The 27,478-nt window shown below is 42.6% G+C and overlaps 2 long non-coding RNA genes across 2 annotated transcripts in view; both read right to left on the bottom strand.

The window, feature by feature from the left end:
* LOC102385237 overlaps positions 1–27,478 on the bottom strand; it is a 73,967-nt gene that overhangs the window by 37,882 nt on the left and 8,607 nt on the right. The gene's annotated exons all lie outside the window — the stretch shown is intronic.
* LOC112550151 lies at positions 552–9,804 on the bottom strand. The gene is made up of 3 exons (XR_003093819.1): positions 9,656–9,804; positions 9,531–9,565; positions 552–1,207 (listed from the first exon to the last, which is right to left on the bottom strand). It is a non-coding gene; the product is annotated as an uncharacterized LOC112550151 (long non-coding RNA).

The raw sequence follows: 27,478 nt of genomic DNA, 5'->3' as shown, positions 1-27,478 counted from the left end.
CGGTGGCAAGTGACATGGGCTCATTTAGGGTCTGGGGTTTTCCCAGAGTTGAGCCTGCACATCCCCATGGAAGGCATTGTTGACAAAGTAATCATGGGGCAGTAGGTCTTGTACCTGTGGGCCAACTTGTAGGAAGGCTTTTATGGCCAAACTCTTGTGCTGACTCTGTTGCCATCCTCTTATGGTTAAAAAAAGCGGCATGGTCCCATGGTAGGCCTCTCTGGCTCTCCCTATGAGTAACAGTCTCAGAAATTTTAGCTCGGTGGTCCCATCCCACTCATTTAGTTCAGATGCTATTTCAAACTGTTAATGCCAGTCTGCCATTCTTGGTGTTCCCCACTAAAGGGTTCTGGGTTGAATACTGGCCTTGAGACACTAGGTTGCGGAATGGGGGTCCCTCCCCTGAGGTACTCATCCTCCTGCTCAAATACCCATGCAGCAATAAAATTTATACACACCCTACACAGCCTATAACTACCGCTGCCACCAGTTATAACAAATCCCACCACCCCAGGAACTGATACAGGAAGCCAAAAGGAAGGTTCCCAATTTTATGCAGAAAATGTTAGGGATTAGGGTCACAAGCCAACAGGCTAGGGAGAAATTAACAAATACAAGTAGATAAATATTAACATTAAAGTACATATACCTAGAAACAGAATAACAGATAACAAACAGTAACGCTGTGGTGTATTCACTCAAGAACAGGTAACAACACACAGTAGTACCAAGGTACAGACACTCAAAGACCCTTGTACCCTCCCACACCTCCAGAGGTGTCCCAAACCAGCCTCTAGTCCTGAGAGCACTCAACTGCTGTCCACATGTCCATGTCCTGCAAGAGTCCCGGCTCCATCACTCCTCTGGAGTCTCTGACCCCATGTTTCCCCTGTCCTCTGCAGCTGTGCTCTGCTGCTGCTTCTCAGTTCTGCTCCTGCTTCCTGCTTCCTCTGTCTTTTGTCTCCCAGCCCCCAGAGTCTCTAGGAGTTGTAGTTATATGCAGTTAGTACAGTTTTGCAGTTCATATTCAGTTAGCAGGGTTGCTCCCCCTGCTGTCGCATATCTACGGTGCAGTGCATTACAGTTAACTTACACAGTCCATTACACATGGGACATTTGTGAGGCACAGGAGTGATTTTGTGCCGTGTACATATGCCAAATTTTTGTGCTGAATGAGTTCACCAAGCCCTTGGTTCTTCCTTCTTCCCTGGCAGTAACCAGCACATGGAGCAAAAAAGAAAAAGTCAGCATTTACCAGGGGCTGGTACAGGTAGCATACCAAAGCTGCTCATCCCCCTGCTACAGCTGTCACAGACCCAACTGTTGTGGACACATGCAACACCCACAATCGGGGCATAGCCACTTGCTCAACCTGGCTGTGCTCCTGATTGTTTAAGCTAGCACTGATTTCACACAGGCAATAATAATGGGCCTGTATCTCCCTTGTTCTCTAGGCAGCATAGTCTCAGGATCAGGGCCCTTGGAAATATTGGGCTTGAGTGTCTTCTCAGTGACAGAGGAGCCATAGCTGGTGATCTAGCCTGTCAATGTCAGTGGAATCACTCCAGTTTTACACCAGAGCAACAGAAAAAAGATGCCTGCCAGATCCTGCAAGCCTATTCCATACAAAAACCACCCATTGCTTTCTGCATTCAGAGACCTGGCAGTAAGAGACCCATTATAAATTAACCCTTGGATCTTCCATTGGTAACCTCTTTGAAATTTTTAAACTCTATCATGCCAAGACTTCTTAAGGCACTTTGCAGTAACATTAGAATTAAATTTACCCATTTGATGGATTTAATAATTAATTTAAATCAGTTAAAAGCCAGTAAAATATAAATATGTTTTTTTTAAGTTGGTCTGAAATGGGTGAGAAAATGGAGATGTTCTGAATAGCAAAGGGCATTCATTTCTGCAAAGCAAAATGCCCCATTGTTAAAGGAGCAACCACTCTCACATTTTGGGGGGGAAAGATTCAAGAGGACCTACAGCTTAAAACCGGTATCCTGCAGGTTAATGGTTCCTGGGAGTTGATCCAAAGCCCATGGAAAGCAGTAGAACCTTTTGGCTTCAGCAGGCTTTAAATCAGACCCTTTCCCCCTCTTTATACAAGACCTTAAACAAAGTCAGCTAAAGTACCCTAAAAAAGGAATATCTTAAATTAGGACCCTAAATGCATATTCAGGCTTCTAAGGAAGTAAACTCATTTCAGAAGTGCTCAGTATTTTCAGGTCAATAGAAGCTACTGGGTGCTCTGCACTTAAAAAAAAAAAAAACACACACAAAAAAAACCCCAGGCAATTTAGCTAAGTGCCTAATCTTGAAAATCCTGGTCTTTATAACTGACCTAAGCTTTGATAGGTTCCGCGTGTACCAGGCTACGATTGGGGCAATCACGCAATTCTGCCTCTTCACGCCAGGCAGCTGGTGTGCTTTGTACTAGCCGTCACCTTCTAGTCAAACAAGCAGTAAGCAAAAAAAGCACAGCAATCGATTTGTGAAGTGACAAAGGGCCTGATTCTGCTCGAGTTTGCACACAAAACAAGTCCATCCTCTTCAAGAGGGTCATCCCTGATTCTACACCAGCCTCAGTGAAGGGAGAACAGGACCAAAAATGTGGATCAGGATTTCTGCATCAGGAAAGATAAGAAAGGAGGCAGGTATCTGGATGTGTTTACAATTTCCTTCCAATTACCATGCCTAGGCACTGATGTGTTTGTAGCACATTCACAGATATACATCCTCACTTCTCAGAACTGGCTCTAGCAGGACCATATAATATATGCAGAAGGCTTGGTTCTCACCAAATAGAAATAGAAAGGAAGATTTGCTTTGGGAAAATCTATTTTTCTGTGAATATTAATCATTTCAGCTTTGATAGTGAAGTGATACAAGTAAAAAAGCCAAGAATTGCTCCAGGGCTCCACACAGATGACTATTGTAGCAAAGACATTTGCTGGAGATAACAGTGCTTAAACTCAGAATCATTATACAGCACACAGCTAACTCAAACCAACCCACTTGCTCCCCAAGTTTTAAACAGAATTAATGTGACATCCCAGCTGAGGCCGGGACTCAACAACTCAGAATATAAAAATGACAAATTAAAAGCAAGTTCCATATGTGTTTTAATCTTAAATAGCGAAAGATATATATATGCCAGATGATATGAGAGCAATATGTTCCTTGATGTACCGCTCAGCTTCCTTAGCAATTTTAAACAGTGTTTAGTATGTTTTGCAATATGAAAAGTGCTGGGGCTGATTAAAAAAAAAAGTTTGGCTAGACATGATGAAGGTCATGACTTATCACATGGCAACACAGAAGAGATTTTGGATCAAGCAGGCAATTCCATCTGGACTTGGATAGCATTAAGGGCCATTGCTATAGATCATCTTTATACATTTCCATAATGTAAAAGATAGCTTTATTATGTGAACGTTGTTGGTCATCAAAGGAACTGGAGGCTCTTTATTTTAGAAAATATATAACCTGCACTAGAGAGGAACAGTCTGGCTTGGATTTAAGTATATGCTACATCACTGATTATTAATTTTGTATTTTACACTAAGTTGTATTTAAAGGCCAGCCCAAGGTCAAAGCTCTAAGAGACAGTTCCTTCACTGCCCAGCTTGCAGTGTCTGTAGATAAGACTGACAAAGGAAGCATTTATTATCTCTGTTCTAAAAGATAACGATGAAGGCACATAGCAATGAAATGACTAGCCTGTGATTACACAGGAAGTCTGTGGCAGAGCTAGAAACGGACCACAGATGCCCCGAGGCCCAGTCTTCTTCTTCCATTGACTTCAATGGAGTCCATTAACTTCAATGGCACCTACATGCGCCTGGTGAGAATGTTAAGATTGAACATGTTAAAAAAAAGATCAAAAGAAACAGCTAAGTGAAGATAGCAGTAAGTCCAACAGACTATGCACTGACCATCAGCATATGCACAAGGGACAAAGCTGAAAAGCAACTAATTTAACCATCCCAGATGTAAAGGAATAATGTACTAATGCACACAACTGAAACATGTTGCTTTTATCAGAAGATACTTTTTTCTAGACCTGAAAAGACCCAGAAGCTGCTGCTACTACAATGACAATATGTTACAGGAAGAGGATAACTTAGAAACACACCTCTTTCTCCTCCAGTTCATCACTTACTTTCTCATCCCAGCTATCTTCATCCTTATCCTTACAGACTGCCTTCTCCTTATCCTCCCCATTGCTCCTCCTCAACACAATATGAGATAGGATTTGTGGCCATGTACAGACATTTAGTTTCACCTGGGAGAGGAGTGACTCTCCCAGGAGAAACAACAAATGTACAGATGTCCAGGATTTTTCTCCCAGAGTAAAAATGGCTGCTCCACAAGTAAAATAACCTGGGAACAACCAGAGTTAAATCACTCCAAGGAGAGTTTTTCCAGTGAGAGCAAATGTCTGTACACATTCTCTTCTGGCAGAAGCTGCAGTACAATACATCAGCATCCTGTGTTGTTTTGCTGCACCTCCAGCTACTTCCAGGGAGACAGTGTCATTTGCTTGACTCTATTGCTCCAGCCAAGCAGGGAATAGAACATAACCCCTTCACAATCCCCACATTGTACTGCAGGGAGACAAAGGCACTGGAAGTGCCCTGTGTACTACAGCCATCTGTCACCAGGCAGACTGAAGGAACCTGCAGAGTTGTCTGAGATGTGCACAAGGGCTCCCTGGCTGTGCAATGTCAGCCCTGCAAGCTCTCCGCTCTTCAAAGGTTCAGCATACAAATGTCTATTCAGGCATATCCGGGTAAGTTTTTCCCACCAGGAGAACAAACCTGTGATAATTCTCCCAGATTATTTGAATGTGTATATGCAGTCTGTGTGTGTTTCACTGAAGAGGCTCCCAGTTGTGCACCACAAGAAACTGATGTGTGGTCCTGATATTATCAGGAAAGCCAAACCAGCCAGTCACACAGACAGTATGGACCACTAATGCCCACAGCCAGAGTCTAATCAAGCAGCCTCACTTTAAACGTCAAAAAAAATACCATGGAAACCTCATGAGTTTCACTTCAACAATGAAACAACCCCAGGAATAATCCTAAAAATGGGTGCATCTCAAAGTATTTTTCCAGTTCTCATAACTTGTGAAGCAGTAAATATAATGTTAAATAAAAGTAACCTGTAGGAGATACAGATGTCATGTACAGGTATAGTTAGACTGATAATGTAAGATATAATAATAACAACTTCATAATTATATGTCCATAAAACCTTTTTCACTTAGAAAACTACTAAGAAACTTTGCAGACTATAAGCCAAATTCCACTGAAGTTGCTTCAGATTCCATTAGTCTGAATTAGATTTTTATTTCTTTACAATAGACTACAGAAGTAGATTTTTTTTTTCTAAAGTAAAAAAGTTCAAATTTTCTTCCTGCAATATTGACATAGGACATTTTGAAACCATGTCATCCTGTCCGTTGTCTGTCCTACCCCCCACCCCCCTCAGTGAAATTTCAGCAAAATTGGCATGATTTCTCAAAGCATTCCTATTTTAAAGGGACTTTAATTTTCCAACAGACAATGATTACATCTACATTTTTTCCAACCAGTCTTCATCTAGATCTATGTCTGCATGCATGCCTATAAGCACATCTGTGTGTGGATGATTGAAACAGAGCTACCTTTCTGGTTGAATTAAACATCCATATAGAGAATTAAATCAATCAATTCCAGAGAAGTAATTTAGCAAAGCAGGGTGTAGTAACCCAATTAAGTATTTGGCTGTGGTACCAGATTAGTGCTGTGCTATGGAATTTCTAATGAGTAAAAAGGACCTAATAAGTAACAAGTATCTAATGAGTAATAAGGACGTGTTTTTCTGCTAGCTTTATACCACACCCAAAATATTTTACTGGCTAGTGTTCACATATACTTTTCTGGATAGAATTCCACCTCCGCTACAGATAAAGGAGTCTCCATGACCTCAAGTTGGCTTCTCTTTGACAGCAGAGGAGTCCAAGTCCTATCCCAACAATACCAGGAAGTCACCAGGGAACCTCTGTTGGTACCAGATTCTCTAATGCTAGCTGCAGCCAGAATTTCAGATAGAGTCAGAGCTAAGTTCCATGTGTTGAAACACTGAGACAAAAAAACAGGGAATCAGAGAGTACAACAAAAAGGCCATTGTCAAGAGCACCAGCATGAACAAGTAAAACCACAAAAGAAAACTGAAATGGTGAATGGGCATTGCATGGTCTCCTCCTTTCATTAGGGATGGTATTGGTATTCTTTTAATTATACGTTTACCTGATAAATCCTTTATGCAAAAGAATTGAGAAAAACATATGTGGACTCATGTTTGAAAAAATATATTTTGACATATATACTACAAAAGGCTACATAAAACTTTTAACCAATGCTTTAAGAACGCAGTGCTTAAAATGGTAGTGTTTTAGCACAAGCCATTACATAACTGTACATACTTGAAGCCTGAAACACAGTTTGTTAAAGTCAACCTAAGCATATGAGCACATGGATGTATTACAACAGGGTAAGCCTGGGCATACATTCACAGTGGGAGTGTCTACACATTCACTGATGTGCCATAGTTATAGCGCATTAAGTATAGTACTTGTATAACCAAGTACTAAATCAATGCACAGTAACTGGCACTACTGCACAGCAGTGCCGGCACATGGCTTTTTAGTAATGCTAACTGCACAGTAGTCTAATATTACTGCACAGTATTGTATTAGCATGGTTTTTGCCTTGTACGCTACCGCACAGTTAGCATCTCGTGTAGACATGCCCAGTGTGTCAATTACTGCATGGCAAGTGCCAATAGGCATGCTCTTATGCTTCATTAAATATGAGGTAAGTCATCTTTCAATGAAAAGGAAATAAGTTGATTAATGTAGGCTGTACTTAGCAGGGGTAAGAATATACACATGGGCAATTAACACAGGGTAGCTAACATACTGTAAGTCCATACCTTAACATACCATACTATCTGTCTGCTCATGCTATATATATGCTAACCATACTGCTTCATTACATCTTATTTTGAGGAATACAACCAATTCTAATGGTCACAACCCAAGGGTGTGATTTTGTGTGTGCGCGCTTCGGCACTGCTAAATTATTTCCTGCCACTCGGAGCTTTCTTTGCAGGGTGCATTTCTTAGTTGCAAAGAGAAATGCACGGTGCAAAGGAGTTCCCACCACCGGCATGCAAATTTGTGTCCCACTATTGGCCAGTTCTAAATTACTCCCACGTGGCGGCTAGCGATTGGCTTGCTAGCCGTATAAGAGGCTTAAGCTGTTTACGCCCAAGTTGGAGGACTCCACAACTATCAGGAGGAGGAGAACTTCACATCTCGTGAAGATCTCTAAGCGCTGTGGAGCCTATCCGACCCAGCGTATACCTTGAGAAGGCTACAGGGGTCTGATCAACCTCTGGCCTCTCCCCGTCTCCGAACGATCCCTCGACGAACCCCTTCCCTGCGCGCAAGTTCCACGAAGCCTAGCAAACTTCGTGTGTGTATCCAGAGCTCTTTTCTCCGAGTTTTTTTCTTTGGTTGACACGACGGGCTCGCGTGTTTAGAGCCTTCAACCGGATTGGGCTAGAGGTTCGCGTGGAAGGAACTCTTGTCCACCTCTCTTCTTTTCTGTCTGTAACCGCAACTCAAGCAAGTTTTCCTGCCTGCACCGTGACCATCTTCAGTGTAAGTAAAATAATCTTTAATCAACCGCTAAGCGTCCGTGCCTAATTCTGGTCCACCGGCCTGCATTCCCCGACCCGCGTGCCAGGGCTGCTGGCCACAGCCCCACCACGCGCCCCCGAGAACCTCGGACCGCTCCCGGCCCGTACACTAATCTCAAAATTTCTTCTCCACCAAACAAATTTGGTGAACCCTCCCTTTGAGAGATGTTTACATCAGAAAAGAAGAATCCCATATAGGAAAGAATGGTTCATTGACACAAAGGGAAGGAGCACCACAGCATTCTAAGTTTTTTGTAGAAATGATTGAATGTCCCACATTTTGGACTGTTACACTGTTAAAAATATCCTTTTTAGAGCAACCAATGTACTTAATCCTTTATACTGACACTATAACAGGCATCTGTTAAAGACATACTTACTGCATAGGGACTGGATAGATTTCTGATGTGAGGAAGAGATTCAAGGAGAGCCAAAATAAACATTGGCTTGATTATTTTAAGCTGTATCTCTTACCCAAGTGAGTGTAAATAAATCTCACCCAAGACTCAAAAAAGGTGGAGTAGAACTGGGGATGTCTTTGGCTTGCCTTGGGAGTGCTGCTGGGAATGATTAGCATGTTTCAGTCTAACGGTTTTTTTAATGACCTCTATGTTCGCTACAACTCTAGCCTTCTCTAAGGAGGGGGCAGGGCATACAACTTGTGTTGAGATGTTACAATCAGTCCAGTAGGCAGAAGGAATAAAGATTTGTTTTCCTAATACTATACATTAAAAAAAAGTCACCAGCTCTGTTATGTATGTCAATATTCACATCAAAATGTGACTATTTGATATTTTACTGACAGTACCAAAAATATGCTTGAATTTCAAACTTGTTGAGATGGCTGGGATGCAGGGATTACTTTCCCCTGAGGGCAGATAAACAAGATGGATGGAGCTAAACTCCGAATTGCTTAATGATCAAAATGCAGGGAAAGCTGTCAGAGAAAGGACTATCCTCATCCTAGCTGCCGAATTATTTCTAGTCTTACTGAGTAATGGACTGAGTGACTAATTAGTTCATGAATCCTACTCACAAATAGTGCTCTGATATCTGCTTAACATCTACTTTGAAAAAAATACTCTCTTGATAGGTGTCTAATAGCAGGCTTGCTGTATGACAAAACCTAGCCTGAACTCTCCCCAACCAAGCGCTAAATGTAAAGCATACAGATATGCCAGGAAGTTAGGATCCAGATTTGTATACAAAAGCACATTTCATCTATGTTTGGAGGCAGTGAACAGGAAAGAAGCAGGTTACATGCAGTGTTCCAAGATGCATGCTGACCTTAGGGCCAGATCCAGACATGCAGGCATGTGCAGCTTGTGGCATTGAAAACCTCATGTTAAAATGTGCCCCACACTGCAAATTTGCAGTGCAAGGGCAAAATTTGCTACCAGGAAATCCTGGTAGCAAAAAACATGCTAAAAAAAAAAAAAAAAAGTAGCATGGTACATGCCATAGGAGCATGTGCCAGCAGACAAGGAGGCTCGGTCCTCCAGGAAGATGCTCTGACTGTTGGCTAGGGCTTCTTCCCTCCTTTTGTTGTGCTCTGGCTCCTCCAGAAAGCCAGGAGCCAGGAGAAGCAGGGAAAGGGCAGTTTGCCCAAAGAGAGTCATTTTGTCCCACACAAAAGAGCAAATGCAGGGGTGTGCTCAGTGACAAAAAGTAGCGGCACAAGTTTGTTACTATTTTTGTTGCTGCAAGCACACACTACTGCATGTGGGGACATAGCCTAGAGGTTTTTTATTCCAAAGGCTTAATGTTACCTGTGCGTGTAGGCCCTGGACAGCAAGAGAAAATCCTGAAAAACCCCAAACAAATGTATTCTCAGCCACTGTACACAACAGAACTTCTGTCTTGCATGCAATGCAGAATGATTGAGTATTTGTACCTAGTATACAGCAAACGGCAATGTCAGTATTGCAGGCTAAGAGGGTTCCAGACAGATAGCATGACACATTTCTTGTGCCTTCCTCAAATTCTTCTTCAGTAATTCCCACAGAAACATGCTGGGCAGCTGTGTGCTTCATGTTGCAGAACATCTACTGCTGGATTCCATTCTCTCTTCAAGGGAAGCCAGGTGACCAATTTCCACATATACTACTGAGGGAGAAAAGAAGCAAAGGGAGAAAAGGCAACACCATAATATCTGGAACTACAAGCCACCATTATATCCAACAACACTTTGCTTCATCATATTCTAGGAAAGGAGGGAGAGTATATCTGGGAGCCAACTTCCACCAAGCCTTCTTCTCCTGTACCAAAGTGCACATAGGTAATGACAGTCATCAGATATACTCCATGCTTCAGCCTCTCCTACTCACCTTGAGTTGTACTTGAGTTGTACTTGCTCACTAAATTTTGTTCATATTGGCTCTATACCAACAGGCCAACTTCTTACATGAATTTTTGGAGTTTGTTACTGCTGAAAAAAATCAAAGGAGTTGCAATGGATTTCCACAAGTGTAAAAACTGCAGGGTACAGACTTATCATGAAGGGAGCATACACCCTGGCTTTTTACCTCTTTTGGGTCACTGGAAATGCCTTAGTATTTCATGTTAGTCAGTCAAAACTTTTATTTTTAATATAACTGCAAAACCGTTGTGCAGTTGCAGTATCATACCGAGCTGAATTTGCTCTGTGTCTACCAGGAACAGACAGTCCGATGGAAGAAAGTGTTCACAGTAATGAATGTTATTCAGGGTGAAGAGAACATCACAGTGAACACAGATGCTGCCAGAGCACTTCCTCTGCTGCGGTTCCAGAGAAGAAAAAGTGCTCTTTTGTCTTCATTGCAAATGTTTTGTGATCCCAAAAGTGTTGTCACAGAAGTGTCTTGTTTTTAGATTTGAAAATATGGTCACCAAACCAGTGGAGTTGCACAGTTATAAAAATGGCAGCAAGAGGAGCATCAAAACCTACGGGGCTAATTGGAGTAACCATTGCCAACCAAGCACTATGTGTAAAGCATATAAATATGCCAGAGAGTTAGGATCTAGATTTGTATACAAAGGCACACTTCACCTATGCTTGGAGGAAATGAATAGGAAAGAAGCAGGTTATATCTAGTACACCAAGATGAGTGCTGAACTTAGGGCCCCCTCTACATGTGCAGGTAAAGCTGTGATGGAATCTAATAACCAGACAACACAATCATGCTTTGTGCCATGCCATATGTGCATGACAGAAGGCATGATGTTTGTGGGATTGTGTGTTAGATCCCATCGCACCTTACTGCCAGTGCACCCCTGATAATGGGCTCCACCTATACTAGCAAGAAGCAAGCTCCCGCAGCTGGGCACCCCCTCAGCTGAGGGGCTCGGAGACACAGGGATGCCTCATGCATCCCCAAGCCCTGGAGATTGTGACAGTTGCAATTCCTAGGGCTCCAAGGTGTGTAAAACCCTCAGGGGACTGACATGGATTAAAGCACAGGGCCTGGACCCAGGGGCCCCTACAAATCACGGCCCCCTGGGAAAAATCTCCTGCTCCAGCTCAGGGGTCACACATGGACAGGCTGAGGCAGTGCCTGCAAGTGCACTGCGGAAAGAGCCAGCCAGGGCTGTGGCTGGGGCCGCACCATGCTCTGATGCCATCCTGGGAGCAGCAGAGTGAGCTCAGCCCCCGGGGCAGGCGGCTTCCATGGTATGTCTATGCCTTCGTAGAGCAGGGTCCGAGTCCACAGCTCTTACCTTCAGGCCCCAATAAATCTTAATCTGCCTCTGCCCGGTGATCATGGCTGCTGCAGTCCCAAGGGCTAGGGGGGGGGGGAAAGGTGTGGTATGTGAAACCCAAGGTCTAACTTGATGGCTGCTCAGAGCTTTTTATCATGTGGTAAGTGCTCATATGTAGCTGGTCTTAAGGTAACTGTGCAATTAACTAGTTAATTGCATGATACCAGTAACATGCCGAGGGGGGCTTAGGGGTTTTCATTCCAAAGGCCCAATGTTGTAGGCCTTGGACAGCAAGAGAATCCTGCCACCCTCCAGGCAAATGTATTCCCTGCAATTATATGCAAGAGAGATGTTCGGTTGTATGTAGAATTATTCAGTATTTGTATCTAGTATGCACCAAACAGCAAGGTCAATATTTTATGGCACATTTTTAGTGACTTCCTAGTGCCACTGAGCACATTTTAAGTGGTTTAGGTTAGGTGATTCTTTCTTCCCCTTCCCTTAGTCCAAAATAAGCTATTTTCTATTCCACAGGCCTGGAGCCTCTCGGCAAACGTTATACCAGCCAGTCAGATAACACCCTATCTGTTTTAGAGATGCATCTTTGCTGCAGTCTGAGGCTTCATAGCTACCAGTACCAAACTATGTGTGATTGCATGAGCTGTAGCTAAGAACTACCAAGATCTCTTCAGTGCTTGTGAGATACCTAATTAATAACGGTCTTAAAGACAGATACTACATGACGGAAAGGCAGTGATAAGGGGTATGTCTGTACCAGTGCTCCTGAGCATCCTGTTGAGAAAAACAGGCCCACCCACCTGCCTCACACATGCCAAACTCAGAAATAAGGTAGTTAAGCTGCCCGACATGTGCCCCCTGTCACTGTTCTTGAGCTCTGTCTCCAGGGCACTCTAGACCATTGGTCAACAACATTTTCTGGTGGTGGGACAAAATGAACCAGCTCAGCTCTGAGGCAGCAAGCACAGTGCTAAGACCCAGCTGCTGCCACCACCACCACTGCTTCTCCCTCGCCAGCCACAGTTCAGACAAAGCCCCCTGCCACTGAATGCCAACAAAGCCCATCAACTCCCTGAGCTGGATCCAGAATCATCATTTCATTTCTGGGTTTGGCATGTGTGGAGCAAGAGCAAGGGGGTTGGGCTGCCCTTCTAGGTTGTGTTCTCTTGATCTCCGGAGAAGCAGCATAGATAGACAATATGTCCCAAGTTATTTTAGTAATTGAAAAATGTAAGTGAGTCATATTTCAAAGACTACAGCTAGTGGAGCCAAACATTGTATGATTGCTTGAGCACACCAGAGTCTGCACCAAGGAGCGAGTAAAGAGACCTCATGGGAGCAGGAACCCTTGTATAGAACTGATGCTAAAATCAACGAGATTGCTTCCCAAAGTTTCCAGGAACTGCATTCTGAAGGTGCGTTTTTACCACTGTTGCTCTGCAGTACTGGCCTGCCACAGGCAGGAGCAGGGACAACAGCCACAGCCCACTCCTCATCCCACCTCCTTGAGGACAGTTAGCCTGGTGGCTAACACTAGCAGCACCTGTATCCCTCGAAAGATATTGTACTCAACTCCTCCATAGGCACACAAGGGAAAAAATGTATCTTGTTCCTTCTCACTTTGGCCACCTTTACAGGGCCAGGCAGAAATATACCCTTACTTCCAAAGAGTAGAGCTCAGAAGCATGGTGTGAGTGACGCACTAGCACTCTGGTCCTCTCGACAGGCTAGCTTCATTCATTCAACTCTCTACTACTTGAAGTCCAACACCATACACTTTGGAAAATCCTGCCCTTTTAAGCTTTTGCAACATGTTGTTCTACTGTTTAACAACAAAGTATAAAATTACCCTGAAAAAAAGAAATAAGAGCAGAACTTGCTGCAGGGAGACTATAAATCTCTTTCATTCACCATGTGCTCAGATAGACATGCTGACTCCCCAAGAACTACTCTGTATAACCAGACTGGTCTTCCTCTGCTGGAACGTATTAAAATGTCAGCTCATAGCAACAGACAGACAGAAAGACAGGCATGGGCACACACCCCACATCATCATTTGCAGTGACAAGCATTTCACAAACTGTACTGAACACTCACATTGCAGACAGATGGGGATCTAACACTTTTGTTTAGCTACTTCATAGCAAGCTTCTGTCTCCCTTGCTCAAGCTGAGGAGTACCTATTCCATGGCTAGTCCCATGCAGAGCAATGAGCTAAACTTAGTATCTTGGTATAGGCACATAACTTCTCCATGTCCAAGAGCACCTATGGGAAGAAACTGCACTTCACAGAATCAAATTTATCACTTTTCACCCCCCATGCTCCAGGCAACAGTCAAGTCACTGTAGCTGGTTTAAAGAGGGCCACTCTCTCTCCAATCTCTCAGTCCTGATCCTCAAGGGAAATTTACACAACACACCCCAGAGACGAGCCTATGAGCTCCATTTCATCAACCTGCTGGATACTAGAGATCAGGGACTAAACATAGACATTGGATTTTTGATACATTATAATCTGCCTGGCAACTGACTCCCCAGCCCAGCCCAGCCCCTGGCTTCTTTACTTTTCATTCCATCCAGGAAGAGCACACACCAACTGCTGCAGCTTCCTGAGCCTGACGAAGGGTTTTTGAACCCGAAAGCTTGCTTAATATCTATTCTCCAACCATTTGGGTTGGTCTAATAAAAGATATCAAATTCACCCAAGGAACCTTGTCTGCCTATATCCTTAGACCAACATGGCTACAACCTAAACCCCTGAAACTTATAAAGAGCTTTAAAGAATGAAGCTCACTTTTGCAGTGCACCTGGCTAGCAAGTAGGTAGTAGCCCTTGGCCTCCCTTACTTACTTGCTCATTCAGGGAGCAGGAGCTGCCTACTGTGGGCCCAGGGGCCAAGCCAAGCAGAGGGGGAAGAATGGTCACTTGGTTCTCCTAATTCTTCTTTCCAGACAAGTACTAAAACTAACCCAGTCATAGATTCAGAGATTGTAAGGCTGGAAGGGACCTCAGAAGATCTTCGGGTTCAGACCCCTGCACCACGCAGGAAAGATAACTGGGGTCAGGTGACCCCAGCAAAGTGACCATCCAGTCTCCTCTTGAAGATTTCCAGGGTAGGTGATTGCACCACCTCTGGAGGGAGCTTATTCCACAGTCTGGACACCCTGACTGTAAAGAAGTTTTTCCTAATGTTGAGTCTGAAACGGTCTTCCAGGAGTTTGTGGTCATTACTCCTCATTTTCCCCAAGGGTAGTCTGGTGAACAGTTGTTCACCGAGCCCTTGATGTACTCCCCAAATGTAGTGGCAAACTACTACCAAGTCCTCTCTCAGCCTTCTCTTTTTCAGGCTGAAGAGTCCCATGTCCCTCAGCCTTTCCTCATATGGCTTGCCTTGCAAGTCTCTGATCATATGGATGGCTCCTCTCTGGACTCTCTTAAGCTTTACCACATCCTTGTTAAAGCACAGCACCCAGAACTGGACGCAGTACTCCAGCTGCAGTCAAACCACTCATAGAGAGTTCCCACCCAGTGCAAGGGTGGCTGAATTTAGCCCTAACGTGACTTACCAGCAAGTGCTACCTTGCAGGAAAAGGCACATGGGAACGTTCGCTGTACAGCAAATATTCAAAAGCCCAGTAATTAACCCCTGAAAAAAGATAGCACATCTGTTCAGCCTGCACGACTGCGGCACTATCAGGTGCTGCTATTACCGTTTTCGAGTTGTGGTAGACTGATGCAACCAAATGGCTGTGTCAGATCCTGATATCAAACTTCAAGCTTGTTAACTTCCCCTTCGTGGTTTGCAGGCCCTCGTTCTTCCCATCTATGACACACAGCGACTGTTAGAAGGAACCATTCTGACAGCAGAGGGAGAGCCCATCCACCCCATAGTTATAATTAGGTAAGTCCAGGTGGCTTTAAGAAGGTGGATGCATTGTTAAAAAACAAGGGCCATTTCTTAGTCAGCAACCAATGTATTGCAGTTACAAAAGGTCACAGCAAAACCTGAACCAGAGGTTCTTACATGTGGCTCAATGGCTTGGCAGATGTGTCAAGGGGGAGGTACAGGATTCTGTGGAAGGAACTCTCTCCAAATGCTCTGAGAATCAGAGACTAGTAGAGATATGCATTATTCAGCTCAGTTCTGCTCTGAATACTTGTTCGGCTTGGCGGGTGTCTTGCAAAAAGTAAACAGGTTTCTTCCCATAATCTCATCGTCTCCAAGCAGCAATCCATCTGTCTCTAATTTATAGTATTGTCTGGTGGCATGTCTCCTACCCAGGTGACACCTCCTTCAGATGCTATTTTAACACCTTTGAAGACAGCCAAAACCTCAGCTTTGCCTAAACATATTTACAAGTGCTATTTAAAGACAAAAGATATAGCAAACTTGAAGTAATGTCATAAAGATTCATCAGGAGGACTACCAATCTAAGAAGTTATTGAGAAAGCAAATAATTCACTAGATTTTCCATCACAAGCACTGGCAAGTAACAAGGAGCAGCAGCTCCTACTTAGAAGAACACAGTGATGGATATGTACATATACAGTCATCCTGCTATGATCATTTCATTTCCTGAAAAGGTTCGGGCCAGTAGCAGTCTATTTAAAGATTTAAGGATCTATATAAAGTTTCACTGCAGTCTGATAAAAGAACATCACATGCTTAATTTAAAACTACCTCAGAAGCCTGAAGTTTGCATATTTACATTGAACAACAGAATGAGATCCTCACTCTACCTGAACAAAAGGCATTATGGAACACTTAATGCGATTCAGGAAACTTGGTGAGACAATTTGAGGTATCTGTCATTGTGCAGCTTCTGAATTCTGTTTGACAGAGGACTTCTTGCATATCTGCATCAGACTGTGAACTCAATCGTGAACATGGTGCTTATTTGCTTCCATACTGAGATAAAACCCATCAGAGGTGACAGAAGAAATTCTTGCACCTGGCACAGGGCTAACGGGGTCATTAAGCCTTCAAGTTCATCCATTCAAATAGAGTCCCCTTGGAGAAAGACGTGGCTACTGCTCAGACAAACCAATTTTTCAAGTCTAAATGCCAGAGGGGAACTAACTAAGCAAATGGATCACTTGACAAGGATAATCAGAGGGTCATATAACAAAAGGGACAGGTGGTTATAAAAGAAATGGTCTTTCAGCAACTACTTGGGACTGAGAGGAAAAAAGAAAGAAGCAGAAAGTTAGCAGGAGGAGACTTCAGGTTCTGAAGAAGTAACCATGTATAGCGGGGGTGGGAAGAGGAAGGATCTTGGACTACTTAAAAAGGCAATGTCCAGGAATGGTAAGGAAACTCAGCCAAGGAAATGTGTACGGCAGCTCCAGTGCTTTGCCTATCTCTGTACCAGGTGCTTTTGAAATCAATGGATTATTGCACTGAAAGACTTTTGCAAAACCTGCACCTTAAATGCTTCAACTATTGTGCATCTCTAGAGAAGAAATGGTAAATCAGAATGGCCAAAAAGCTGGAGCACTCAAACAACTGTTATGCCTTGGAAAACCAGCATAGGTCCTGCATTCCTTGGACAGCTGGACCACAAGGCCCCACTTCTAAAAGGGAACAGATAGAGTGTGTACCAAGGAAAGTCCCAAGAGACCAAAAGAAAAATAATGGCTTGAGCCTTTTGAGACTAAAGGAAGCTCAAAAAACACATTGGTCCAATAGACAGGACCCAAACATAGGCTGGTGTGAACCCAGGAAGGATAGCTTTACCAGGGCTGCGGCACCTGGGTTCCAATCCTCGCTTTGACCCTGATGTTGGACAAGTCACTGTGACAAGATATCCTGGCAAACAGCGGACAAGTGAAAACAAAATACTTCCTCGTTTCTTTGTTGGGCTACAGCAACACAGTATGTTCAGGATAATGCCCTGGACACTTGAAATACAGTGATACCGAGTGCAGAACACTGCAGTAAAACTCCTCAGCAATACAGTCTTCCACGAGCACATCAAACCTGTTCTCTGCTGTCCCCACTGACTTGGTCAAGAACTTCACTTCTCAGGGTATAGCAGAGCTGACCATGACAAGGAGACAGGGAACTCCCTGGGCTGGTCCAAAGCTATGCAATGCACTCTCATAGTCGAAACAAAGCACTGATTCCTAAAGGGTTTACCTCGGCATGCTAGTTTTCCCTTTTCAGTATCAGCTGTGGCCCATGGGGCCCCCCCCACAAGTCAAGAAATTTGCCAGTGGGGGAGCAGTGGCAATTAACGGCACAGGCCAGATCCAGTAAGTGGGCCATATGTTTGACACCCCTGAGGTAGTGGAAGAGATGTTCTTCACTTTCTTTGGCTGGTAAGTTGTGTGCGTAGCAGGGCTGCAGACTGCTCTATGCAAACTGACTGTGGAGTATGGGAGCACTGTTTGCCCTCCAAATAAGAAAGTAAGTACAGAATCTGGAGAGAGCATATGTGCAACCTTTATATGGGAGAATTGGACAAAAATCAAAGAAATGTGGTGAATTCTCTAGCACTTGGAGTCTTTACATTAAAATCAGATGTCTAATGGAAACACTGTAGCTCAACCACAAGTTGCTGGGCTTGATTCAGGAATCACAGGGTGAATATATTCTCTGGCCAGTATTATGCAGAAGGTCATGCAAAATGACCATTGTGGGCTCTTCTGACCTTAAAACCTATTGCAAATTTGCAGTCTGTGAATCATAAAGAGTAAAAGCCTATATGGAATAAAGAGAGAAAAAGTAAAATAATAATAATAAAAAAAAACAGAACATCAAAATCTCCATAAAACTGCCCTAATAATCCATGATTTATTTTGCCTTAGAAAGGTAGCCTTAGTTGAGGCCAAATATACGCAGCTATCAGATCTCCCTTAATGTCAGAAGCAAGTCTTCCAGAGGATGGCTAGAATTTGGAAAGGCATGGCTCATGTGGCTGCCGATGGTTCATAAAGTCTTTTTCAAATCTACTGGCTCAATCCAGGCCAGCCTGTCAGGTTGTGGAAAGATGAATACCATCCCAGTGAAATTTACACTGGTTTTGTACAGCAATCTAAATTACAACAGAATGAAAATGGGACAAATGTAAAGCTGTCCGGGACAGCTGAACACACTAGCAGTTATTACTGTGCCTTGCCATCAGGTGACACGGGGGTAGGTAACAGGCTGATTTCCCGTTAGCAAATTGCTACCTTGAAATAGATGAGGACAAACAAAATTTAAACCAGTGTCACCTGATCAGTGGAGTTTTGCCCTTCCCTTTTTTTCCAGGAGCAGTTCTCCCATAGGTTTACATGAAACTACCCCAGTTTGGAAATTTGGATCATCTCTCTGCTATTGTTCACAACAATGTAAGCATGTTGTCTGCCTTTCCTCTGAGGGGTTGAAAATCATTATCAGTGATTGATAATTTGGTGAAGTAGATTGGCGAGGTCCATCCAGTGCAGGTGTCCACGTAACCAAGTACTATCCAAACAATGATCCTTTCTGGCAGTTGTAACAGTGAAGGGAGGAATAAAGAGCTTGAATCTGCTAGGTAATGCAAAAACCACCATCCATTCCCACTGAAGAGACAGTGGAAGCTGAGACTACACAGTACCTTCCTGTTACGAGCTTTAAATGGGCTTTCCTTTTTCACTCTCCAAATATAGCAGAGGAGTGCATGGTGGAGCTAGGGGAGGAAGCTGTCATCGCAAATGCCTGAGTTGCGCAGCAAGTAGAGAACTTCAGACTCCAGCCCTGGTAAACTAAAGCCTCTTGCAAGAAATCAGTTGAGGCATTTTTCCTTTTTTTCCCCTCCAGATGTAGGGAGGGGGGAGTATGGTTCCAAATTGTCATGATAACAACCTCAGTGCCTTCTAATCAGGCTTGTACAATTCAGCCATCATCATATCTATTTCTAGGTGCCTATTAAAGAGGAAAAAAACACAGGCGATCGAATGTATATACATACAAAAGGGAGACTCCTATTGGAATGAGTCTCATATTTATATTTTTATATACACATTTTATTTACATATATGGGAATTATTAAGCATCAAAGGAAAAAAAATAACAGATACTGAAACACAAATACCCTCGACTGCAATCCAATGAGGTTTTCTTCGCATCTAATTCTTAAGGAAAAGGCTACAGAATGTGACTGTGGTTTAATATCCTCTCTCAGTGGCTGAGTTTTAAATTCCTGACTAGCAAAGGAATTTTTATGGAAGGTTAATGCTTCCTGTAACATTTATCCTGGATGGTGGGGCTTCAAATAATTTCGTGGGCTTTATTTCCTGCAGTGTTATAAAGCTTTATCTTCACTATAATAGCTTCACAAATACTACATCATCTACCCATATAAAGACAGCAGTTATTTCTCAGTTCCACCATGCAAGTTAATTAAATACAAAAAATCCATGTTAAAACAACATTGTAGTATAGACCCATAAAATCCAAAAAGCAAGGAAATGCTGAATTGAGGTAGGTTATAACCAAAATCATCTTAACTTATAAAGCCAAACACTCCCCTTAGTTACAGTAGTTAGATCTGGAGTAACTGCTTTTGCTGCAGGCCAGATTATTCTCTCACATCACTGAAATTAACAGCATTATACCAGTGCAGAGCAAACCCAAGTGGGTAGACCTCTCCCAGTACTGCAGGTTGTGGGGCAAAAGTCACTTGCAGCATTAAGTGATGGTGCCAAATTACTGGTCAGAAAACAGGTGTAAATGGAAAAGAAATGGTTTGCACTAATTGGGGATTCAGTAGTTATGTAAAATGAGTAGAGTTGCCATGCTGAGGTGTCAGACGGGGCTATAGCAGGAATAGCAACTAGCAGGAGGGTGTAAAGTTAAAGCAGGAAATGCACAAATGCTGCTTCATCTTACATCCTCACATTAGTTGCCATTTGAAGTAAGATGGATAATTTTTAAAAGGACATACCGCCATTTTAATGAACAAGATCAGCAACTTCAGTCACCTGATATTTTTGAGGTCTTATTTATGCACATGGCCCTGGAAGTATCATATCAAAAGATATATAATTTAGTATCTTGGTACCCAACCACAAGTTTCAGCAAAAGGTGTTAAAAATGCCCTTCATGGACAATTATAGAAAAACTACCCTGGGCAGGAATACATTTGTCATGTAAACAGTGCAGGAGCTTGCAGAAACAGGCCCAAAATATGTTTTAAATAATGTAAGATAACAAACATTCATCTCAGTCCTGAAATGTCCCAGACAACCCATCATTCCACCAATACCAAATTGGTCCTAGCACCAGTGTACAATCTGGTCTCACATAGGTTACTACCCCCTACAGATTATTAGGAAAATAATCGTCATGATTATTTCCCTATTTTTGTTTACATTTTTTAATTCAAGCTTAGTTCCAAAGAAGGTACATTTGCAGACAATATTTCCCCCTCTCAAATCCATATAGCACTGTTAACCCTAACATGCTCCATCTATATTACTGTGATGCTTATTGATCCAGGATCAGGGTCCTGTTGAGCTAGAAGCTTTACAAACCAGAAGTAGACATGGTCCTTGACTCAAAGGACTTAAAACATCATCTCCCCAGTTCAGCAGAACATTTAAAGCACATGCTTGAACTTAAGCATGCAATTATGTCCCATTGACTTATGCACCTGTTTAACTACCCAAGACAAAACATAGTTAAAGCTGGGGGAAAAGATGCAATCCAATATATACTATTATCTATATACTTAGTTTTGTTCTGTAATTACATATACAATTCCCCAACTTCCACATAATTTAGTCATTGTACAGATGTTGATTTTTCTGTAGGCCCCACAACAGAAATTGTTTTTCAGAAGGAATCTGAAAGGAGGGAGAGGACATTCTGTATCAACACAGATATTAAAGCTCTCCTCTTGCTCCAAAGAGCATGCGCCTTCTTTGGCTTTGGGGGATGAGGTGAAGTGTTCCAGGGAAGGGAGAAGAAAATAAGAGGGAAATCGATGCAGGCCCTGTGAATGTGACCAATTTTCTGTCTGAATGTATGAGATGATGTGTGTACAGCAGTAAGGGTGCCCACAGCATGGATGGGTACCTGCTATTATGATTCCATAAAGCCAAAACAGATACAGTGAACTAGTACTCTGCATATTAGTGAAGCAGAATATTGGAGTGAAGACATGACATATGGTTATTAGAGAAGAATTCTGCACATTAAAATATTTTTTTTATGCTTACTGCTGGTAATTGGTAACACCAAAAAAAGGCAACCATCCTCCTCCAGTCCTGGAACAAATCCTTTCTTCACTTATGCTACACTATACAGGTCCATGGAATTAACACTGGTGCAACAGGGCCCATTCCATCCAATACATAAGGTATATGCAAAATCACTGTCCCATATATGCAACTGGATTTGGTGACAAATCTCAAAGTCACTGGTCCTACTTATATTTTATGCTGAAATTTCCAAAAAGCCTCAGTAAACTACAGCCTAAAAGGTGACTCACAGGGCCAGCCTCCCAGGGAAGAAATGCTGCTTCACATCAGCCTACATTCCTAAAATTCACCACATTTCAAGCACTCATGTTTTAGAAATTAGACTCTTGTTGGAAGGGAGAAAACAGTCTGCTGTATCATTTTATAGCCATCTCTGCAGTAGCCTCAACTGGCAGAAGCTTTTCAATCTTGGCTGAATACTGAGCTTCAATTCAAGAAGTCATTCTGAAAGAGCTGGGTTTTGACCCAGTTTCAACAAATATTATAGCAACCTATGCTGATTTAGGTTAAATGCCAAGAGGTCATTGTTTTAAAAGTAAAATTGCATAGCAGAACAGTGAGTAATGCCATGTATAGTACCATAAAAGCAGCACAAATGAGCTAATAGCAGTACAAGCAGATGCCAGCTAAGGGGTGTCTCAATCTGTCTCCTTCAGCAGTATTGAAGACCCTAGGTGGGGGGGAAAGGGGCACCTATTGGGGTTGCTACAAAGTCGGCTTTACTGCCACTGCCTTTATGACAACAATATAAAGTAACTCCCACAACACAGTGAAGATAAGCTCTTTAAAGAAAATATAAAAGCATTAGCTTGGCAATTCATCCAAACCTCATCATGCATCGAAGACATTTTTGAAGTTTAACAAAGAAAAGCACATCATTAAAGAATACTGCTCTATCACCATTCTTATGCAAATCCTTCCAGATAGTTGGGTGGAAAATTCCATCTAACACGCAGTGAGAAATAAATGTTGCAGGGTGGAAATTTCAGCTATGCCGAGTGCATCTATCACTTGTATAATCCAAACTATTGTATGTGCCCTGACTACAGAATTAGTATTGATCCATTCACCATGTAAACATCAAGTACTTTCTATTATTACTTGAAATAGCATGCTATCACAATTTCTATTTCCTCCCTCTATCTTAAATAGAAGTATTGCACATTAGCTCTTCCCTTCATGTACTTTTTTGCACAGCTATCTAACTATAGTGTTCAAGGCTGTGCTGGGTTTCCTGCAGACATCTGCAGTATTACCATCAAAGCACTTTATTTTCAAGTCATCTCTGATGGAAGGCAATACAACTCTCATTTACACTGAAACCTGTTACTGTGACTTCTCTTGGTAAAATACACAAAGTCCTTTGTTTTAAGATCCCTGCTGCTGTGCCTACCATTACAAATGACTACATCAAACAATTCTACCAAATATTACTCACAGGCTTCTCAAGAGAACAACTAAGATAAGAGTGGTCTGTGAGTGTCTAGATGGCTATTTCATCTGAGTAGGTACAGGTAGAAAACTTAGTTTCAACTCATGTTTCTTACCAAAAACAAACAAACAAATCCCAACATGATTCAAACACTGCTTTAGACAATGAAGAGCCAGGTTAGGAAGTGTAAAATGATGCACACACAAGAACTCCTCTATACCTCTGACAGTAATAGATGCATATAAATAGGAAATTTGGACTCAACTCCAGAAAAACTGCATAAGTTTAGATTTAAGATTTGGTTCTAAAAACCTGAAGAGTCATGGCAGAAACCAGCATAGCTTTAGAGATGGATTGTATGCGACTCACATGGTTACTTCTTCTGCATCATATGCATCTTGCATTCACGTCAGTGCAAATCTATTCAAAGCAACTGGAATCGTGTCCCAGATACTTGAACAGAACTTGACACCAAATCTGCTCCAGTGGGACATGGGTACCTCTTAGGATCCTTTGAAAATCTCAGTGGATTGCTTTGTACATCATCTGGCCCCCTTCAGTATACTGGGCATGAATTTAGATTCAGCACATAAGCCAAAATAGTAGGAGTCTCGTGGGATTTCCAGTGTTTACATTTCTTTCCTCACATCCTCATTCTGTTCTCCCCTACTGCCTTTCTAATGACAGAAGATCCCAGTTTCCATTTCTCTTCTGGAAGGGGGGAATGGTCCCAAGAACCACACATCCCTCCCATCTCCCAACAGCTTCACATGACTTAGTCCTGGCCTCCAAACCTTACCTTTTTCCATCTTTCTGGATGCTTGTGTAGAAAACAGCAGTGGACAGGAGTTCCTCTCCCCCACTTGGCTAGAAAACTATGATCATACTTTCCCAATACAGAACTCAGCTATAGCATTTTTTTAACTTCAACGCTGAATGAGCACAGCATGCTCTACTTCAAACTACGTCAAAAGTATCAGTTAGTGTAGAATAAGGTAACTCGTTTGTCTAATGGTATTACAGTTACTGTAGTGGCACAAATTACTATCACTAAAAGACAAATATCCTCAATTCCCAGAACTGAATAAAATGGAGATCTTAGACCCAACTCCTGCTGCACCGACAAAGATATGCTGCCATGATGAAACCTGACCCTCAGAAACAGGCCCAAACCCGTTTTCTTCTACAGCTTCAAGAAACACTTTGATCCAAAGTTCCTTTACTTATTGTTATTTCTATGCATAAGTAACTCACCCATCTGAAGGTTCAGTCACACCTTCAAACAATCCATATAGTCACTCTATCCACACTAGACATCCCACAACCAAAATTCTCCTGGCCATCCTCAAAGGAAAGCCACTGCTATGTGATCTTTAGCTCAATACACACAAGAGCCTTCAAAACAAAACCATTTTAGAATCATCGAAAAGTAGTGTGTTGTTCCCAAAAGATCAAGGAGTTAAACTTACAGAATGATAAAGCTGCATTATTCAGAGAACAGTACCCTGCCTACAGTTCTGGTGTTCCCTCCTCAATCCCCAGGCAAGTGTAACAACGTATACATAACACTCAAAAGTATCTATACATCTTCCCCCTTTACATGTAACATATCCCCATGTAATACTAACATTGGAGGTTTAGTTCAACCCACAGTTAAAGCACATTTTAACAGGTCTGTATTAGATTTTGTGTTTTCTTTTTAGCTCTTAAGTGATCTCAGTTTCTCTGCATTCTCAATCCTTATCAGTTCAGTTCGTTTGGTTTCCTTGCTCAGATGTCTCTACTTCTGTGTCATTTGCAAATCTCCTCTGTCATTTCTTGTTGCTTTGATGATCGCTGTTTTCTTTGATGAATCTCGTGATGCTGCTTCTTTTCTCCCTTTTATGAGTTCCAAGTGTTGTCTGTTCATTCTTAACACCTGTCCTACTTTAAAGGTTCTGGGAGCTACTTGACGGGAAACTAGTGCTTTTTTGTTTCCACTTTCGTCCATTTGAAATAAACACCATATCTTTGTTGTGCCGTTCTGGTAACTCACTGGAACCCTTATCATGGTACCATTTCTCTTTGAGTTTGTTGAATTTTTTTTAATGTTTTCATATCTCATTCTGATGAGGATCATCCACAAGATTTTGCAGCTGAGTTTTGAGTTTCCTGTTACACAGCATTTCTGCTGGGGACAATCTATGTTTCATGCATGTTTCGCTGTAATTTGAGTGACAGGTAAGCATCCGTGTATGAATATGTAGCTTTTTTCAACAATTTATTCACTATTGGTACTCCATTTTCCACCAGACCATTGGATTGTGGATATTTAGGATTTGAAGTGTTGTGACAGAATCCATATTTGTTCACAAACTCTTTAAAACCAAGACAATAGAATTGAGGTCCTTTGTCTGTTCTCACAATTTGTGGAATCCCATGTATAACACAAATCAATTTGACGCGAGTTATGACATGGTTTGCTGTTGTGCTTTTGAGCAAGGCAATTTCAGGATTGTGAGAAAAATAATCTAGCACTAATACATAATTTTTTCCTGCATGTATGAATAAGTCAATGCCCACCTGATACCACAGAACTACAGGCTTCTCCAGGGCATGCTGAAGGGGAGGGACAGAATCCAACTAGATCTAGATAGGTTACAGAGGTGGGCGGATGAGAACAGGATGGAATTCAACGCAGACAAGTGCAGGGTACTGCATTTAGGGAGAAGGAACCAGCAACACACCCATAGGCTGGGGAACACCCTTCTCAACCACACAGTAGTTGAAAGGGATCTTTAAGTCACTGTTGACTCCAGGATGAACAAGAGCTGCCAATACGAGGAAGTGGTCAGTAAGGCTAACCGCACCTTGTAGTGTATCTACAGATGCATCACAAGCAGGTCCAGAGAAGTGATCCTTCCCCTCTATGCGGTGCTGGTCAGGCCACAGCTGGAGTACTGCATCCAGTTCTGGGCACCGCACTTCAAGAGGGAGGTGGCTAACCTTGAAAGGGTCCAGTGGAGGGCCACTCGCATGGTCAGGGGGCAGCAGGCCAGGCCCTATGAAGATATACTAAAGGGCCTGAACCTATTCAGCCTCCACAAGAGAAGACTGAGAGGAGATCTGGTGGCCATCTATAAACTCACCAGGGGGGACCAGCGGAAAATAGGTGAGGCTTTGTTCCCCCGGGCACCACCTGGCATAACAAGGAATAATGGCCATAAATTGATTGAGCAGGTTCAGGCTTGATATCAGGAGGCACTACTTTATGGTTAGGGCTGCCAGGCTCTGGAAAGGGCTCCCAAGGGAAGTGGTATTCTCCCCTCCCTTGGGGGTCAAGAGGAGGTTAGATAGATATCTGGCTGGGGTATTGCGATCCCAGCATTCATTCCTGCCCAGGGCAGGGGGTCGGACTTGATGATCTGTTCAGGTCCCTTCTGACCCTATGAACTATGAACCATCATGGGCTCTTTTCTTTGCACTGATCTGTACTTTAGGCACACTGTACAAGCCTTTACAGCATCTTCTGTGTCATTATTTATGTTGGGCCAATATAGAACACCCCTTGCTCTCCTTTTGCATTTTTCAATGCCTAGGTGCCCCTAATGTATTCTGTTTAACATGTCTTTAGCGCTGCTGGAATAACAAGCCACAAGCCTTTGAACAAAATGCCATCCAATACTGACAGTAGGGGCTAGGTGTATGTTTTCCAGGCCAACCAGCACAAAAAACTGTTATCACTTTTTGCAATGTGGTGGTCTGAGCAGTAGCTTCTGCAATTAGTGCCCACATTTCATCTGTGACAGGAATCATTCTTTTAATTAGATTGACACAAATTACGCCTGAGTCTGGAATTCTGTCATTTTCCGTTGTGTCATACACTCTGGACAACGTATCTGCAGTAAGTAGATGTTTTCCTGGCATGTACTGCATGTCTAGATCATACATTTTGAGTTGAAAGAAAAGTCTCTAATCTGGGTGGCATGTCCGATAACCCTTTCTTGGCTATAGTTACCAAAGTTTTATGATCAGTTTCAGCCATCAGAGGCTTCCCATAGATGAATATATGAAATTTCTTACAGCCATGTACCAGAGTTAAACTTCCTTGCTCAATTTGTGCATGTAGACACTCTGACTTAAAGACTGCCCTAGATGCATATGTCTCCACTATCCCCATGGTTTGAAGCAAAGCTGCTCCAATACCTCCTTTAGAAGCTTCTGTTGATAATGTAATGGGTCTTTTAGGGTCATACTATTTTAGTATCAGAGCTTTCATTATTTTTCCTCTAAGTTTTTAAATTCAGCTTTGTGTTCATGTTCCCAAATCCGCTGAGCTTTCCTTTGTAGGAGTGAACTAAGGTATTTAGCTTGCTCTGC

Source organism: Alligator sinensis, unplaced genomic scaffold (genome assembly GCF_000455745.1).
Source record: "Alligator sinensis unplaced genomic scaffold, ASM45574v1 scaffold560_1, whole genome shotgun sequence".
Classification (NCBI taxonomy): domain Eukaryota; kingdom Metazoa; phylum Chordata; order Crocodylia; family Alligatoridae; genus Alligator; species Alligator sinensis.
This window is presented reverse-complemented; position numbering and strand designations above follow the sequence as displayed.